Source organism: Eleutherodactylus coqui, chromosome 1, assembly GCF_035609145.1.
Source record: "Eleutherodactylus coqui strain aEleCoq1 chromosome 1, aEleCoq1.hap1, whole genome shotgun sequence".
NCBI lineage: Eukaryota > Metazoa > Chordata > Amphibia > Anura > Eleutherodactylidae > Eleutherodactylus > Eleutherodactylus coqui.
Window position 1 is genome coordinate 363,924,856 of NC_089837.1, and position 19,061 is coordinate 363,943,916.

General features: G+C 46.8%; 2 long non-coding RNA genes across 2 annotated transcripts; both read right to left on the bottom strand.

Moving 5' to 3' along the window:
- Positions 1–224: 224 nt before the first annotated feature.
- LOC136612363 (uncharacterized) lies at positions 225–2,915 on the bottom strand. The gene is made up of 3 exons (XR_010790388.1): positions 2,872–2,915; positions 817–861; positions 225–276 (listed from the first exon to the last, which is right to left on the bottom strand). It is a non-coding gene; the product is annotated as an uncharacterized lncRNA (long non-coding RNA).
- Positions 2,916–3,189: 274 nt separating this feature from the next.
- On the bottom strand, positions 3,190–4,026 carry LOC136612360 (uncharacterized). The gene is made up of 3 exons (XR_010790387.1): positions 4,003–4,026; positions 3,593–3,658; positions 3,190–3,379 (listed from the first exon to the last, which is right to left on the bottom strand). It is a non-coding gene; the product is annotated as an uncharacterized lncRNA (long non-coding RNA).
- Between the last annotated feature and the right edge of the window lie 15,035 nt (positions 4,027–19,061).

Below are 19,061 nucleotides of genomic sequence, written 5' to 3' on the forward strand. Positions count from 1 at the left end.
GGGAATATGCCTCATCTATGGGGTGGAGCAGAAGCGTCTCATGTCCTGAAGGATGTAGCATGCCCATGTACAGCATTAGATAGGATATTCATTGCTGTCAATCAGGACAGTGTAATACTTTTTTTGCCTGTGGCAGCGCTGCACTGCAGAGATATTGGTCACTTGTTGCTGTGATCCCTCAAATCCGACCACCTAGTGTTCCAGTCTGGGGGTCTCATACTCACCAGTCACTCCAGGGTCTTTACGCTGCAGCAGCATAAGATGGATCTGAAGAGCCTAAATATAGAGAAAAAGAGGTGAAACTTCACAGAGAACAGACAAGTCTTGTGACGACAGCAGAGATCAGTGAATAGGGTTTATACTATAGAAAAGAGCAATAGTGGGGAGTTTCATCAAAGATGACAGTGGAGGCTGGTGACATAAAGCAGCTCAATGGGGCCTATTTATAAAGCTTTGGATGCCGGGATTTTGGTATCCAAAAGTAGCAATTTTAGTACATGTGCCAAAACTGAAACTTTTGGAGCACTTACATCGCACCCTGCCACTTTTTCAAAATTGGGCAAGGCTCGGATTTAGGGGTATGGCTGCGTCCAGCTCGTCACATTTGCTATAATCTTCGGTCGAAACTAGCATAGATTATAGCCAAAACCTACTCAAACTCATAGCTGGCATAGGTTTGCATCTGGCTGATGGAAGCTTTCACATTTATCGCTTTTACATAGGGAAATGCAGTGGAGAAACAAAATTTGTCCTTCCTGCTTTAATAAATCTCAATGAAAGAAAAGCAAAGTAAGCAATATTGAAATTAGAATTTACCGAGATGGAAGGCGGCTGCTGGTACGGCGGCTCTCGCTGCTCCCGCTGTGGAGAGAAATATCGATGGAACACAAATACTGTAAATATCCAGTTATATAATAGTTTGAGGCAGTGGTGTAAATTGTGTTATATAGTATCTATAAGTTAAAGGAGATGTCTCGAGGAAGCAGTTAAATTTTTTTTTTGCCCAGTCCCCCCCATTAAGTACACATTACTAAGCCCCCCTGTAAATGACATTTCTAGCTGGTTCGTACTTACCGTTCCAGCGTTTCAGCAACTTATAAAAGTTTCCTCAAGATGGCCGCCGGCTCTTTCCCCGTCGCTCGCTGCAGCCCGACGTGCGCGCTCCCGAGACGCCGCCAGCTGTGTCTCCATGGCAACCGGACGCATCGCAGCCGCCGACCAGACGCCCCGCAGCCGCCGACCAGACGCCCACCGCCAGGCAGCAGGTAACCGGCGCTAGCCCCCGGCTCCCCAGCGCTAGACCCTCAGCCCAGGTGAAGGCCCCGGAGCCCAGCGCTAGGTTCCGGAGCCCAGCGCTAGTTCCCCCGGCCTAGCGGCAGCCCCCCCGGCCTAGCGGCAGCCCCCCCATCGCAGCGACAGCCCCCCCCCGGCCTAGCGACAGCCCCCCCATCGCAGCGACAGCCCCCCCCCGGCCTAGCGACAGCCCCCCCATCGCAGCGGCAGCCCCCCCCCCGGCCTAGCGACAGCCCCCCCATCGCAGCGGCAGCCCCCCCCCGGCCTAGCGACAGCCCCCCCATCGCAGCGGCAGCCCCCCCCGGCCTAGCGACAGCCCCCCCATCGCAGCGACAGCCCCCCCCGGCCTAGCGACAGCCCCCCCATCGCAGCGGCAGCCCCCCCCCGGCCTAGCGACAGCCCCCCCATCGCAGCGACAGCCCCCCCGGCCTAGCGCTAGTTCCCCCATCACAGCAGCAGCCCCCCCCGGCGCAGCGACAGCCCCCCCGGCGCAGCGGCAGCCCGGCGCAGCGGCAGCCCCCCCCCGGCGCAGCGACAGCCCCCCCCGGCGCAGCGGCAGCCCCCCCCCCCCCCCCGACAAATCACTTACCTGGGAGGCTTCTCGGGGCTGCTGGGCTGGGCTGGGCTTCTCCGCTGGGCAGCTCCAGTTTCTGCACCTTCCTCTAACAGAGGAAGGTACAGAATGGCCGCTGTAGCGCGCTCCCGAGCAGTGACAGCTCGTCTGCGCATGCGCAGAAGAGCTGTAGCGGGGAGCACACTGAAGCGGCTCGTGCTGAATGGAGAAGACCGGACTGCGCAAGCGCGTCTAAAAAAGCAAGCTGCCAGCGAATTTAGACGGAACCATGGAGACGAGGACGCTAGCAACGGAGCAGGTAAGTGGAATAACTTCTGTATGGCTCATATTTAATGCACAATGTACATTACAAAGTGCATTAATATGGCCATACGGAAGTGTATAACCCCACTTGGTTTCGCGAGACCACCGCTTTAAAGGGGTTGTCTGGTTACCGGACAACATGCCCTCTTTAGTACCCAGTGTGCTTATACTAAAATAAGTATAAATAACTGTATAAGTAACTGTAGCCTGGCTGTGGTCTCTGTGTTTGTTGTGGCAGATGATGTCACCGGAAGTCAGGTGACCACTGCAACCAATCAGAATCTACACCGTCACCTCAACTTGTTCTCCTGGCATCAGCACTCTGATACTGGACACCCATGATGGTGGCACTGCAGCCTCTGATTGGCTGCATCGGTCACCAGACTTTCAGTGATATATATTGTGTCACAACAAACGTGGGGACCACAGCACTGGATCACAGTGGCAGAGGATGGGTAAGTACACTTCCTATTCTTATTTTATCACAGTGGGTGCTCAACGGGGCATGTTGTCTGGTAACCAGAAAGCCCCTTTAAGTGCTTGCCATCCCGATTGGCCAACTGGAATCACTTAGCTATGGCCGATTCAGGATGCCATTAGCAGATATATTTCCTATTGAGCCTCTACAGTACTATATACTAAAAAAAAACTATATCAAAAAGATACAGGAGCTACAGAGATGATGCTACTAAATGACTTACATGTTTCTCTGTAGACATTTTGGTATCCACCACTTTCTGGTCCTGAAAACAAGACATAATCAGATACAATTGATGAGAGGAGAACAGATGACATTATCAGTCCATAAGATTCTACATAGGGATATTCTTCTGTGTAATGTTCTTTAGCCACTACCATAAATGAGACAACACTCAAAGTACAAATTTTGTGACCCTATGGAGTTAAAAACATGTATTGTATTAAGTCCCATCCACTTTTGTCTTGGTCGGTATTTTTTCATTACAAAGGTGGCAACCCTAGTTATATACCAGTGTTCATCTACTAGTGTTTGGGTAGAACTTTGCAAAAATACCCAATTCCGGTCTGTTGCCGACCAAACTTTTACCAAAGTTTGACCCAAAAAATGGTTTTACTGCTTCGGTTTGCTCAACAATATCCAGCAGTATAAATCCACCTCTGCACCTTCTAGAGACTTCCTGGAGGGATTCTACACTTGTCCAAGCTTTCTTTACATTATGTTGAATAGGCCTATAATGGAGAACACAGGTCCAGGTATAATCATTAATAATTGGTCAAGTGAAAACTTGCAAAATAAATCTCATCTATAGAATCTGTTCCTACCAAACTCAAGCACCATAAAATGTAGACCCTATAGTGAAACCGTCTGGACAACCCTAATCTACAATGTTATATAATTCATATAGTCAACATATAATAGGAAATAATAAGCTTTCCACCAACCTGCAGATGGTCTCTTCTCCGACGTCTATGGTCTCAATCTCTCCTTCCTTGATCTCATCTTCCTCCCTTTAGAATAAAAAAGGTAAAACATAGGTACATAATTCTGAAAGCCAATACGAAAACAAGAACAAAAACCTAAACTACAACTATCTAGTGATTCCACGCTTGGCCAGGCCTCCTTCACATGATGTTTCATAGGCCTATAATGGAGAACGCAGGTCCAGTTATCATCATTGATAATTTGTCAAGTATGAACATACAGAAACAAATCTCATCTATTGAATCTGTTCGTACCAAAGTCAAGCATCATAAAATGTAGACCCAATGATCAGTCGGGTCACCTCAAATCTACAATGTTATAAAATTCATATAGTCACCTCATAATAGGAAACAATAAGCCTTCCACAAACCTGCTGATGGTGCCTCCTTCCTCTCCCTCCTCCTCCTCAAATTCCTCCTCATCTTCCTCCCTTTTGTATAAATAAGATAACACATTGGCCCATTTTTTGAAAGTCATTAAAAAAACTAAGATCTAAACAGCCTAAACTACAACTATATAGTAGACAATGACTTATACAGGAATTTCCTCATACGCTGCTAAAACTGATCTCCCTCTCGTTATGAGCAGGGTGTCCTGATCTATGACCATGGCAGTGGTAGAGAAGTCACATTTACCAGCTATGCCCAACCTTCTTATAACTATAACCCTGCTTCTCCTATAGACTTACGGAATTGTCTGCAGACCGGGCCACAAAGATACTTCATTATATTTGAATCTCCTATAATAGAAAACACAACTCTGGTTAGAATAATCAATAATTATGTGACGCTACACAGAATACATCTATACATAACTCATCTCTATCAGGGAAATACATAGGAATACATTGTATGATATCCTCCTCTACATATCATGATAGATGATACAAGAATATTGTACTTTATCTAAACATTGGTGTCTACAACAGGCTTCATCCTATATGACTCTGTATGGTAAAGCTACATAAAATTTTTTTATTCCTAATGATAAGTACCGGAATAATGCCCTCGCCTCCTCCACCTTCTGGATCCATCTGTTATAAGAAGAAACATGACAAATATTATATCTATACAGGTTATAGAAAGTACCAGGAATATACAGTATAATATTGGCATCAGATATAACATGCAGTCAAGTCAAACACTGGAGCTCCCGCCCATAGGTGATAGTGTTATATCTATTGGGTTATGTAAACTAGATGTTAGGGGTAAAAGGCCCAGTAACAGGGACCACACAAATTCTATAAGATTCTTTACAATGATTACTTTGGAGCAAATCAAACCAGTAGAACCCTGTTTCAGGTCACACTTTGCTAAAAGTTTGGTTTGGCATAAACCCGAACTGAGCTTTTAGTAAATTTCTACCCAAAACAGGGTTCTATTGGTTCAGTTCCTTCAAACTTAGACCTGGACACTGGTGTATAACATTGTCTAAGGGCCATAAAAGCCCTGTGTAAAACTCTCAGAGCCCTTTATAGGGCTTTTATGGCTCCTAGAGAATATTATACATTGGTTTTAGGGGTTTTGCTGAACTTCTGGTTTGGTTCAAACTAATTCAGACTGAACCAAATTTTTTACAAAAGTTTTGAAAACCAATTGAACTTCTCAAAAGTTCGCTTATCACTAAAAATGATGTGCATACGTCTCATCAGGGAAATCCTCCTCGATATCCTCCTCATCTTCTTCCCTTGAATAAATAAAATAAAACATTGGTACATAATTTTGAAAGCCAATAAGAAACCAAGACCAAAAAAGCCTAAACTATACCTATATAGTAGACAATAACTTATACAGCAATTCCCTCATACACTGCTAGAACTGATCTCCCTCTCATTATGAGCGGGGTGTCCTGATCTATGACCATGGCAGTAGTAGAGAAGTGACATTCACCAGCTATGCCCAACCTTCTTATAAATATAACCCTGCTTCTCCTATAGACTTACGGAATTGTCTGCAGATTTGGTGGTAAAGAGACTTCATAAAATTTGAATCTCCTATAATAGAAAACACAACTCTGGTTAGAATAACCAATAGTTATGTGACACTACAGAGAATACATCTATATATAACTCATCTCTCGCAGGGAAACACATAGGAATACACTGTATGATCTTCTCTATATTTCATGATACATAACACAAGAAGATTGTATTCGATCTAAACATTGGTGTCCTCCTACATGACTCTGTAGGGTAACACTAGAGGAATACAAGCATTATTCTATATGGTATATACCGGAATCTAGGCTTGGTCTTTTTCACCTTCTGGATCCATCTGTTATAAGAAGAAACGTGACAAATATTATATATACAGGTTATAGAAAGTACCAGGAATATACATTATACTATTGGCATCACATATAACATCCAGTACAGACAAATACCGTAGCTACCACCCATAGGAGATAGTGTTATATCTATTAGGTGATGTAAGCTAGATGTTGGAGGTAAAAGGTCCAGGGGCCAAACAAATTCCAAGACTCCTTTTAATAATTAGCATTGAGTGAATCAAACCAGTAGAACTATGTTTTGGGTCACACTTTGCTAAAAGTTTGGTTTGTCATAAACCCAAAGCAAGCCTTTAGCAAAGTTCTACGAAAAACAGGCCTCTACTAGTTCAGTCCATTCAAAATTACTCCTGGACCTTGGTGTATAACATTGTATAAGAGCCATAAAAGCCCTGCATAACACACCCAGTGTTTTAGTAGGACTTTATGGCTCGTAGACAATGTTATACATCAGTTTTAGGGGTTTCACTGAACTTCTGGTTTGGTTCAAAGTAATTAAGGCCGAACCAAACTTTTTACAAAAGTTTTGCAAACCAACTGAGCTTTTCGAAAGTTTGCTCATCACCAAAAATGATACACATACTTTTTGTCTGGGAAATCCTCCTTCTCTGAATCTTTCTTGATCCTAATAGAGAATAAGGAAGACAATGAGAAATAAACATCAATGACTCCTTGGACTTCTTAAGATATAGACGAACATTTATAATAGACAGATTTGTGTTTCTAATTTATCAGACCCAACCTGAAGCTAAGGCCTTTACCTGTATGTATTTATACCCAACCTGTTTCTGCACCTCTAGACCTGAACCCAAAGCCCGAGCACCAACCCATCATTCCCCAATATATATAGCCTTTATAGTCAGAACAGTGAGAATAAGCTCAGGGTAGGAGAGGTTTCAGGGCGTAATCAGTGAAATTGTACATTTACAATAGAGATGAACTTACCTAAAAACGCTCAATCGCTCTCTAATTGCTCAATAAACTCTCACAACCGCTCACCAACACTACTAGAGGGGAAAAAGAAGAAAAGATCAGAGTATGTTCCTGAGAAGTATCTGCTGATACACTTATAAGATGGAGAGAGGTGAGAGCGGAGAAGAGCGGACAGCTGGACTCACACAGAGGAGACATATGGGAGGAGGTGAAGAAATGGCCAAAAATAATGGCGGACACAAGAAGATCCCCAGAGAGCAGACTTACCTCCACAACAACTACAACACTCTACAGAATATTACCGCTGCGGCTCCCTATATACCAGCTGCAATGTCATAATCCCAACATTCCGTGGCCATTAGTGAAAGCATAAGCTGTTATTTAAAGGGACAGTACGAGGCCACACAGCCAATCCAATGCAATGTAGATGAAATGGGCCATTTTTCCCATCTGACATCTGATGTATAATATTATTCTGGTGTCATTATTTGTATAATATACAGCTGTATATACATATAGCTATAAACACATCCATACACAAATATGACATAGGGCTAATGTGCATAGGTGTTCTTTCACCGCGTATTACATGTGCATGGCGGTCAATTATCACTTAATTTGTATAGATTATTATTATTGTTAAACCTTCCATATTGTCTTACTCTCTCTAAATGTGCATTAACACAAACGTATATCGGCTTGGTTTTCACGCCGAGCCGATATACGTTGTCCTCGTGTGCAGGGGGGGGGAGGATGGAAGAGCAACCCTCTCTGCCTTCTCTCCGCCCCTCTGCACTATTTGCAATGGGGAGAGGTGGGCAGGGCTAATTCTCGCCACTTAGCCCCACCCCTGGCCCGCCTCTCCCCATTGCAAATCCCCCCTTCCCCCCTGCACACGAGGACAACGTATATCGGCTCGGCGTAAAAAAACCGAGCCGATATACGTTGGTCTGAATGTAGCCTAAAGCCGTATCCAAATCTTGCTCTTTAAAGCAAAATAGCAATCTGCTTGATTCTGGTGCTTTATTTATATTATAAACTTGGTTCTGGTGTGGAATTTATATTATGAGCTGAGTTCTGGTGCTGTATTTATGTTATGACCTTGGTTCTTGTGCTGTATCTATGCACTGAGTTTGATTCTGATGCTTTATGTTATAATCCTGGTTCTGGTGCTGTATTTATGTTATAAGCTTAGTTCTGGTGCGGTATTTATATGGTGAGCGGAGTTCTGGTGTGGTATTTATGTTATAATCCTGGTTCTGGTGCTCTATTTATGTTATAAGCTCCTTGGGCTGAGTTTATATTATGACAGCTGTAGGTTGACAGGTTAAGGCTGGCTGGCCATGGGCGATGCGGTATTTTGCGGCGAAGCTCCGCCGCAGGAGCTGCCGCCCAATCTCTGCCGGTCAGCCCTATCTAATAGATAGGCTGACCGTGGAAAATCGGGGCAATTTGCAGCATGATGCAAATTGCCCGCCGCGAGCGGAGAATCGCAGTGATTCTCCGCTCGTGGACAGGTGCCGGCGCTTTCCATAGCAATGCTATGGGAAGCGTTGGCCGGCGTGAGTCGCCGGCGGTTTACCACCGACAAAATCACTGCCGTGGACAGGGGGCCTAAGGATGAGCTAGTACTAATGGGCCACTGCTGTGTGCTTGCGCCCCAGATTAGAATCTGCCGTTCTGCCCCTAGCACACCGCTGTAACCAAGCGTTGCAAAATAAGTTTGCGCTATACAAATAACAATTATTATTATAACTGCCTGATGTTCACTGTGAGCAGCATTGGTAAATCAGAGCAGCATGTAGGGTCCATCAGATAGTCAGGGAAGTGGCGCAGCCATCTTAGTTTGTCCGGGAATGAAGGGTCGCTTTAATGTAACACGTAAAATTGCATACTGACAGGTTTATGACGCAGAAAGTGATCAAAGATCATAAAGTCTTAACAAGGAACAGAGAATTATGGGAAATTATAGCGTTAATCAGCGAATGTCCCACCTTGTCACCTTGTAATACAGAATTAGCAACTGAGACATCCCTGATTGTTAATAAGGCCTGGTTCAGCTATATCCTACACTGAGGACCTCTCAGTACTGTAAAGTCCCCAGTCTCTTCTGACAACTCTGAATGACAAAAGCTTCACTTTAACCCCTTCCTGCTGCGGCTCTTTTGTTTTCTCATTTTCATTTTTTTTTTCTTCCTCACATTCAAAAAATCCAAGCTTTTATTTTCCTGATGCCGTCGCTATATGGGTGCTTTTACAACGAGCGGGGGCGATCCGGCTGCTTTCCCATCACTGCTAGGACCTCTGTTCGGTCAGCAGAAGAAATAGCGCTACATGCAGAACTTTTTCATCCGGTCAAATGCAGACCAGCTGAGCAGAGAACAAACGTACCCCATTATAGTCAACGGGGTCCGTTCAGCATTGTTTGGTTCTGTCATTAGACGATCCGTTCAGCCACGGGATTCCCGTCGAAGATGTGAAAGTCGCCTTAGGACAGATTCACACGAGCGAAAGCAGATTTGCACGTTTCTGTGGAATGGACGTTACTAGAGATGAGCGAGCATACTCGTCCGAGCTTGATGCTCGTTTGAGTATTAGGGTGCTCGAGATGCTCGTTACTCGAGATTAGCACCACGCGGTACTCGTCTCGATTAAACGAGCACTGACCATTGAATTCAATGGAGCCGGCAATACAGCCGGCTCCATTGAAAGCAATGGGCTGCCGGCGATCTCAGGATGAATTTTCGGGAAGGGCTTAAAAATATAAGCCCTTCCCTGAAAATCATCCAAAACGGTGTAAAAATGTAAAAAAACTATATACTCACCTTGTCCCGGCAGACGGAGTTCAGCCGCGGCCGGCTAGCAGTTCTCCTGAACTGCTGTGAGTAGTATTCAGCAGCCGGGGATTTAAAACCCCCACCTGCTGAATGAGCTGCCTCTGATTGGTCACAGCCTCACCAATCAGAGGCACCTCTCACTCACCCATTCATGAATTCATGAATGGGGGAGTGAGTGCTGCCTCTGACTGGCTCAGCGCAGGGACCAATCAGGGGCAGCTCTCAGCTGTCATTCAGCTGAGAGCTGCCCCTGATTGGTGAGGCTGTGACTAGAGATGAGCGAACGTACTCGTCTGAGCTTGATACTCGTTCGAGTATTAGCGTGTTCGAGATGCTCGTTACTCGAGACGAGTACCACGCGATGTTCGAGTTACTTTCACTTTCATCTCTGAGTCTTTCATTTCTGGCCAATAGAAAGACAGGGAAGGCATTACAACTTCCCCCTGCGACGTTCAAGCCCTATACCACCCCCCTGCAGTGAGTGGCTGGCGAGATCAGGTGTCACCCGAGTATATAAATCGGCCCCTCCCGCGGCTCGCCACAGATTTGTTCTGACATAGTTCAGGGAAAGTGCTGTCTTGCTGGAGTTGCTATAGGGAGAGTGTTAGGAGTTATTTTAGGCTTCAAGAACCCCAACGGTCCTTCTTAGGGCCACATCTAACCGTGTGCAGTAGTGTGGAGGCTGCTTTTTGCAGTGTTGCACTTTTTTTTTTTTTTACGTGCAGAGCATTGCGTCCTGCAGTAATTCTATATAGTGCAAGGCCAGTAATGGTGAGGCAGGGACAGAAGACATATTTAGTGTATATAGGCAGTGGGCCTTTCCAAAAACATTTGGGAAAAAAAATCTATTTGGGCTGCCTGTGACCGTCCTCAGTGTATTGGGTCTCTGCTGGGGGTAGTTGTCCTAATTCATACGCAGCCAGCTAAGTGTTACAGCAGGCTTGCGCAAAATTCTTTCCTGGCTCTGTGTTGCCTGTTACATCACTGCTGTATTCCTGTCCACAGTGAAACAGTCTGCAGCAATTTTACATAGAGCAGGGCCAGTAGTGGTGAGGCAGGGACAGAAGACATATTTAGTGTATATAGGCAGTGGGCCTTTCCAAAAACATTTGTAAAAAAAAATCTATTTGGGCTGCCTGTGACCGTCCTCAGTGTACTGGGTCTCTGCTGGGGGTAGTTGTCCTAATTCATACGCAGCCAGCTAAGTGTTACAGCAGGTTTGCGCAAAATTCTTTCCTGGCTCTGTGTTGCCTGTTACATCACCGCCGTATTCCTGTCCACAGTGAAACAGTCTGCAGTAATTTTACATAGTGCAGAGCCAGTAGTGGTGAGGCAGGGACAGAAGACATATTTAGTGTATATAGGCAGTGGGCCTTTCCAAAAACATTTGGGAAAAAAAATCTATTTGGGCTGCCTGTGACCGTCCTCAGTGTACTGGGTCTCTGCTGGGGGTAGTTGTCCTAATTCATACGCAGCCAGCTAAGTGTTACAGCAGGCTTGCGCAAAATTCTTTCCTGGCTCTGTGTTGCCTGTTACATCACTGCTGTATTCCTGTCCACAATGAAACAGTCTGCAGTAATTTTACATAGTGCAGAGCCAGTAGTGGTGAGGCAGGGACAGAAGACATATTTAGTGTATATAGGCAGTGGGCCTTTCCAAAAACATTTGGGAAAAAAAATCTATTTGGGCTGCCTGTGACCGTCCTCAGTGTACTGGGTCTCTGCTGGGGGTAGTTGTCCCAATTCATACGCAGCCAGCTAAGTGTTACAGCAGGCTTGTGCAAAATTCTTTCCTGGCTCTGCTGTGCGTTCCGTAAGCGAAGTCAGCCTCCAACCACAGGCCAATAAGCGGCACATTTAATTACAGCGTTCTGTTTCTGCACTACTGGTAATACAGCATGCTGAGGGGTAGGGGTAGGCCTAGAGGACGTGGACACGGGCGAGGACGCGGAGGCCCAAGTCAGGGTGTGGGCACAGGCCGAGCCAGTGCGGTGGCCAGGGGTAGAGGCAGGGCCAGACCGAATAATCCACCAACTGTTTCCCAAAGCGCCCCCTCGCGCCATGCCACCCTGCAGAGGCCAAGGTGCTCTAAGGTGTGGCAGTTTTTCACAGAGACGCCTGACTACCGACGAACAGTGGTGTGCAACCTTTGTCGCGCCAAGATCAGCTGGGGAGCCACCACCACCAGCATGCGCAGGCATATGATGGCCAAGCACCCGACAAGGTGGGACGAAGGCCGTTCACCGCCTCCGGTTTGCACCACTGCCTCTCCCCCTGTGCCCCAACCTGCCACTGAGATCCAACCCCCCTCTGAGGACACAGGCACGAGTGCCTACCGGCCTGCACCCACACCCTCACCTCCGCTGTCCTCGGCCCCATCCAGCAATGTCTCTCAGCGCAGCGTCCAGACGTCGCTAGCGCAACTGTTTGAGCGCAAGCGCAAGTACGCCGCCGCGCACCCGCACGCTCAAGCGTTAAACGTGCACATAGCCAAATTGATCAGCCTGGAGATGCTGCCGTATAGGCTTGTGGAAACGGAGGCTTTCAAAAGCATGATGGCGGCCCCGCGCTACTCGGTTCCCAGTCGCCACTACTTTTCCCGATGTGCCGTCCCAGCCCTGCACGACCACGTCTCCCGCAACATTGTACGCGCCCTCACCAACGCGGTTACTGCCAAGGTCCACTTAAAAACGGACACGTGGACAAGCACAGGCGGGCAGGGCCACTAAATCTCCCTGACGGCACATTGGGTGAATTTAGTGGAGGCTGGGACAGAGTCAGAGCCTGGGACCGCTCACGTCCTACCCACCCCCAGAATTGCGGGCCCCAGCTCGGTGCTGGTATCTGCGGCGGTGTATGCTTCCTCCACTAAAGCACCCTCCTCCTCCGCAACCTCTGTCTCGCAATCAAGATGTGTCAGCAGCAGCAGCACGTCGCCAGCAGTCGGTGTCGCGCGGCTTGGCAGCACAGCGGTGGGCAAGCGTCAGCAGGCCGTGCTGAAACTACTCAGCTTAGGAGAGAAGAGGCACACGGCCCACGAACTACTGCTGGGTCTGACAGAGCAGACCGACCGCTGGCTTTCGCCGCTGAGCCTCCAACCGGGCATGGTCGTGTGTGACAACGGCCGTAACCTGGTGGCGGCTCTGCAGCTCGGCAGCCTCACGCACGTGCCATGCCTGGCCCATGTCTTTAATTTGGTGGTTCAGCGCTTTCTAAAAAGCTACCCACACTTGTCATACCTGCTCGGAAAGGTACGCCGGGTCAGCGCACATTTCCGCAAGTCCAAGACGACCGCTGCCACCCTTCGGACCCTGCAACATCGGTTTAATCTGCCAGTGCACCGACTGCTGTGCGACGTGCCCACACGGTGGAACTCTACGCTCCACATGTTGGCCAGACTCTAAGAGCAGCGTAGAGCTATAGTGGAATACCAACTCCAACATGGGCGGCGTAGTGGGAGTCAGCCTCCTCAATTCTTTACAGAAGAGTGGGCCTGGTTGGCAGCCATCTGCCAGGTCCTTGGAAACTTTGAGGAGTCTACCCAGATGGTGAGCGGGGATGCTGCAATCATTAGCGTCACCATTCCTCTGCTATGCCTCTTGAGAAGTTCCCTGCAAAGCATAAAGGCAGGCGCTTTTCACTCGGAAACGGAGGCGGGGGAAGACAGTATGTCGCTGGATAGTCAGAGCACCCTCATGTCTATATCTCAGCGCGTTGAGGAGGAGGGGGAGGAGCATGAGGAGGAGGGGGAAGAGACAGCTTGGCCCACTGCTGAGGGTACCCATGCTGCTTGCCTGTCATCCTTTCAGCGTGTATGGCCTGAGGAGGAGGAGGAGGAGGAGGAGGAGTAGGAGGATCCTGAAAGTGATCTTCCTAGTGAGGACAGCCATGTGTTGCGTACAGGTACCCTGGCACACATGGCTGACTTCATGTTAGGATGCCTTTCTCGAGACCCTCGCGTTACACACATTCTGGCCACTACGGATTACTGGGTGTACACAGTGCTTGACCCACGCTATAAGGAGAACCTTTCCACTCTCATACCCGAAGAGGAAAGGGGTTCGAGAGTGATGCTATACCACAGGACCCTGGCGGACAAACTGATGGTAACATTCCCATCTGACAGCGCTAGTGGCAGAAGGTGCAGTTCCGAGGGCCAGGTAGCAGGGGAGGCGCAGAGATCAGGCAGCATGTACAGCGCAGGCAGGGGAACATTCTCCAAGGCCTTTGCCAGCTTTATGGCTCCCCAGCAAGACTGTGTCACCGCTCCCCAGTCAAGGCTGAGTTGGCGGGAGCACTGTAAAAGGATGGTGAGGGAGTACGTAGCCGATCGCACGACCGTCCTCGGTGACGCCTCTGCCCCCTACAACTACTGGGTGTCGAAGCTGGACATGTGGCCTGAACTCGCGCTGTATGCCCTGGAGGTGCTTGCTTGTCCTGCGGCTAGCGTCTTGTCAGAGAGGGTGTTTAGTGCGGCTGGGGGAATCATCACGGATAAGCGTACCCGCCTGTCAACCGACAGTGCCGACAGGCTTACACTCATCAAGATGAACAAAGCCTGGATTTCCCCAGACTTCTCTTCTCCACCAGCGGACAGCAGCGTTACCTAAGCAATACGTAGGCTGCACCCACGGATGGAAGCATCGTTCTCCATCACCATCAAAAACGGGGACCTTTTTGCTTCATCAATCTGTGTATTCTATTCATCCTCCTCCTCCTGCTCCTCCTCCTGAAACCTGACGTAATCACGCCGAACGGGCAATTTTTCTTAGGCCCACAAGGCTCAGTCATATAATTTTTGTAAACAATTTTTATACGTTTCAATGCTCATTAAAGCGTTGAAACTTGCACCTGAACCAATTTTTATTTTAACTGGGCTGCCTCCAGGCCTAGTTACCAATTAAGCCACATTAACCAAAGCAATTAATGGGTTTCACCTGCCCTCTTGGTTGGGCATGGGCAATTTTTCTGAGGTACATTAGTACTGTTGGTACACCAATTTTTTTGGGCCCTCGCCTACAGTGTAATCCAATTAATTTTTTGCCCACCTGCATTAAAGCTGACGTTACATCAGCTGTGCTGGGCACTGCAATGGGATATATTTATGTACCGCCAGTGGCTTCCTGGGACCCACCTATGCTGTCGGTCCACATGGACTTCCCATTAGGGAGATGTACGTGCCTGTGTATACTTATAAAAAACTCAAGCCTGACTGGGGCATGCAGTTTGGGCCGAAGCCCACCTGCATTTAATCTGACGTTAGCTCTGCTGTCCAGGGCACTGCAATGGGATACATTTATGTACAGCCGGTGGGTTCCAGGGAGCCACCCATGCTGTGGGTGCACACGGAATTCCCATTGCGGAGTTGTACCTGCCTGTGACTATTTATAAAAAAACGCAGTCTGACTGGGGCATGCAGACACCTTGACAGAATGAATAGTGTGTGGCACATAGGTTCCCCATTGCTATGCCCACGTGTGCAGCTCCTGATGGCGGTGGCACAGGATTATATTTCTCATTGCTTCTGTACAGCATTGTGGGCTATCGTCCTGCCCCTTTTAAAGAGGTCGCTGCCTAGCCATGCCAACCCTCTGCAGTGTGTGCCTGCGGTTCCTCCTCATGGCAGACGCACTTACAAATAGACATGAGTGTGGCATGGCATGAGGGCAACTGAAGGCTGCGCATGGACACTTTGGTGTGTGCTGTGGACACTGGGTCGTGCGGGGGGGGGGGGGGGGTTGGGCAGCATGTAACCCAGGAGAAGTGGCAGCGGAGTGTCATGCAGGCAGTGATTGTGCTTTGTTGGAGGTAGTGTGGTGCTTAGCTAAGGTATGCATTGCTAATGAGGGCTTTTCAGAAGTAAAAATTGTTGGGGGGGGGCCCACTCTTGCCGCTATTGTGGCTTAATAGTGGGACCTGGGAACTTGAGATGCAGCCCAACATGTAGCCCCTTGCCTGCCCTATCCGTTGCTGTGTCGTTCCCATCACTTTCTTGAATTGCCCAGATTTTCACAAATGGAAACCTCAGCGAGCATCGGCGATATACAAAAATGCTCGGGTCGCCCATTGACTTCAATGGGGTTCGTTACTCGAAACGAACCCTCGAGCATCGCGAAAATTTCGTCTCGAGTAACGAGCACCCGAGACCCGAGCATTTTGGTGCTCGCTCATCTCTAGCTGTGACCAATCAGAGGCAGCTCATTCAGCAGGCGGGGATTTTAAATCTCCACCTGCTGAATACTACAGAAAGCAGTTCAGGAGATTTGCCGGCCAGACGCGGCTGAACTCCGGCTGCAGCGGAAAGGTGAGTATACATTTTTTTTTTATTTTTACACATTTTAGGATGATTTTCAGGTAAGGGCTTATATTTTTCAGCCCTTCCCGAAAATTCATCCCGCGCTCGCGGGCAGCCCATTGCTTTCAATGGAGCCGGCTGTATTGCCGGCTCCATTGAATTTAATGGGCTAACATCGTTCTTCTCTGCCACAGCTCTTACAGCTGTGGCAGAGGAGAACGATCTTTATGCTGACAGTGCGGGGGGGGGGTCTCACTCTTGCCACTATTGTGGCTTAATAGTGAGACCTCGGAGCCCGAAATGCAGCCCTGCATGTTGCTCCTCGTCTGCCCTATCCATTTCTGTGTTTTTTACATGACTTTGGTGATTTGCTAAGATTTTCACAAATGAAAACCTTAGCGGAGCACCAGTCATATACAAAAATGCTCGAGTCGCCCATTGACTTCAATGGGGTTCGTTACTCGAAACGAACTCTCGAGCATCACTGAAAGTTTGACTCGAGTAACGAGCACTCAAGCATTTTGGTGCTCGCTCATCTCTAGTAGTTATCATTCTGATAATAACATTCTGCTCGAATTGAAATTCACGGTTACGTATTCCCAGGAAGAAGTCCAATTTCTATATGTTAAGGTAACCAAAAGCAATCGTGCATTGAAAACTGATATTTATCGAAAACCTACAGATAAGAACAATGTCCTCAACTTCTTTAGTTTCCATCCTCCAGGAATTCTAAAATCCCTTCCGTGGAGCCAGATGCTCTATGTGAGGAGGATAGTAAAGGATGACCTGGTTGTAGAAAGACTGGGGGGAATGGCCGGGAAATTTCTTGACAGGGGTTATCCTAACAGAATTGTACAACAATCTAAATGTTTAGCTTTTGAAAAAACTGGAAAACAACTACTCTGTCTCAAACAAAAGAAGAAGTTAAATACTAGAGTACCGTTTGTCACCACACACTGTAATGTTAGTACTGATATTTCAAACATTTTGAGAAAACATTGGCATATCCTATCTACATGCCACCCACAGATTCAGAAGTTTTAATAGCCCCCGCTAATGTCATATCATAGGGGAACTAATATTCGTGACAGAGTGGTACACACTGGAGGATTGGTTCGTGTTGGTAACAAATCCGCTCTTCCTCCATCCAAATATGGCTGTTTTCCTTGCATGGGTTGTGCGTCGTGTGGAAATCTCGTTAAGAGTAATAGTTTCACCCATCCCAGGAGTGGGCGTCGTTATAAGATCAAGGGTAGATTCACTTGTCAATCATCATTTGTTATATACATGGTGGTTTGTCCCTGTGGACTTTTGTACATAGGGGAAACCACCTTGGAAGTCCGCCAACGCATTTTCAAACATAAAAGTACTGCTCGTACAAACAATAGAGAAGTGCCAGTTGCTAGGCATATTTTAGAAGCTGGGCACTCTATTAGTCAATTGCGTTTTAGGGTTATTGTTAAGTTGTGCCGAAGCTCTATAGAGGTAGCGATCGTGAAGGTCGTCTCAAGCTATTGGAGCTCAGGTGGATACATGAGCTGAATACCTTGATGCCAGAAGGTTTAAATCTTGAGTATAATACAGCACCACACATCTAATGTATATCGTAATATGTAGTGGGCTCCTTGATAGAGGATTTATCTATTTGTTATAAGGTTAGGGATTGATATCTGTATCTATATGTCTTTCTTTTGTAATCTTGCAATGGTTGATACATATTGATACACATCGATTTTATTATTGATTTTAATTTATTTTTTCGTATTGTTTTTGTTTTTTTAGGCACGTGTCTGGGATCTGGAATGTGCAGCATGATACATTCCATGATTCAATATAGAGATGTTTTGACATTAATTATTTATTTATTAGCATTTTCCTATGGATTATGCTAATTTTGTGCTAACTGTGTAATGATAAAATAATCTGGTTGAGCATTTAATCCATCTGGAGCTTTGTCCTTGTCCATAACTATGTCATCTAGTGATATATATTGAGCGGGATGATATAGGCTATAGATTTTTTGTTTGGCCTTGCATTATACAATATGCTATTTAATAGGATAGGTGATCTATTGGTTACATGCTCCTTTTAATATACTGCGTTTTTACCATTTTAGCAGTTTTTGATACTTCTCTTTAGATACATCAGTGGGCACATTGGCAGCAGCAGAGGTTATAGGCACATGCGCTCTTATATATAATATTTGGTTAGCATCTCTATTGAGGTTGCTATAAATATCGCGATACTATTAATTCTGCGCTTGCGCACCTTGGTGGGCCTTAGGGTAACGGTAATCTGGTTTAATTATGTACATAATAACGCTTTACATCTCCTCTCAGTTGCCCGGTTTACAGGTATAGATAGGTTTATCTGTTTTGGAAACATATTACATTGGTCCGCTGTGATGTTAAGGACTCCCGTGGATGTTATGGCTCAGGCATGCGCATTGTGCCATGATTGACCATTACTGGTACAGGCACAGCTCTGATTGGAGGTGCTCTGCCCATGCGCAATTTGCCGGGCAGCACGGCGGGATGGATGATGTGGTTTCCCGTCTGTAATATTCAAGCATGCACAGTGTGTTGCAAGTAACCACTACTAGTAAGGGCACTTTGCTGATTGGATATGGTTTGCTCATGCGCAGCCTTACGGGCGAGACGCTAATATGGATGAGTCCATCAACCAGTGCACAAGGAGGGTGTGAATTACATTGTTAATTATAATGACGGCCGGCTTTGTTACCTGACCATTCACAGTGCGACAGATGGGGGGGTGTCTGTTTTTTGTCTGTTCTATTGGTCTCTGTGGTCTATGTTATATATATATATATATATATATATATATATATATATATATATGTTTGTTATTACTTGCTGCATGCTTGAAAAAGACCCAGAAAGGGTCGAAACGTTGCAGCTTTGTGTTGAGGAATAAAGATTCATATTTCATGAAGAATCCTCCTTGTGCTGATCTATCTATTGGTAACTTATACAGTCTTGTTTATGGATCCTTGAGTCCAGGATCAGCTTGGGATCGTGCACCTGCTCCATATGCTAGTATAACTGTATATATAGTTTGT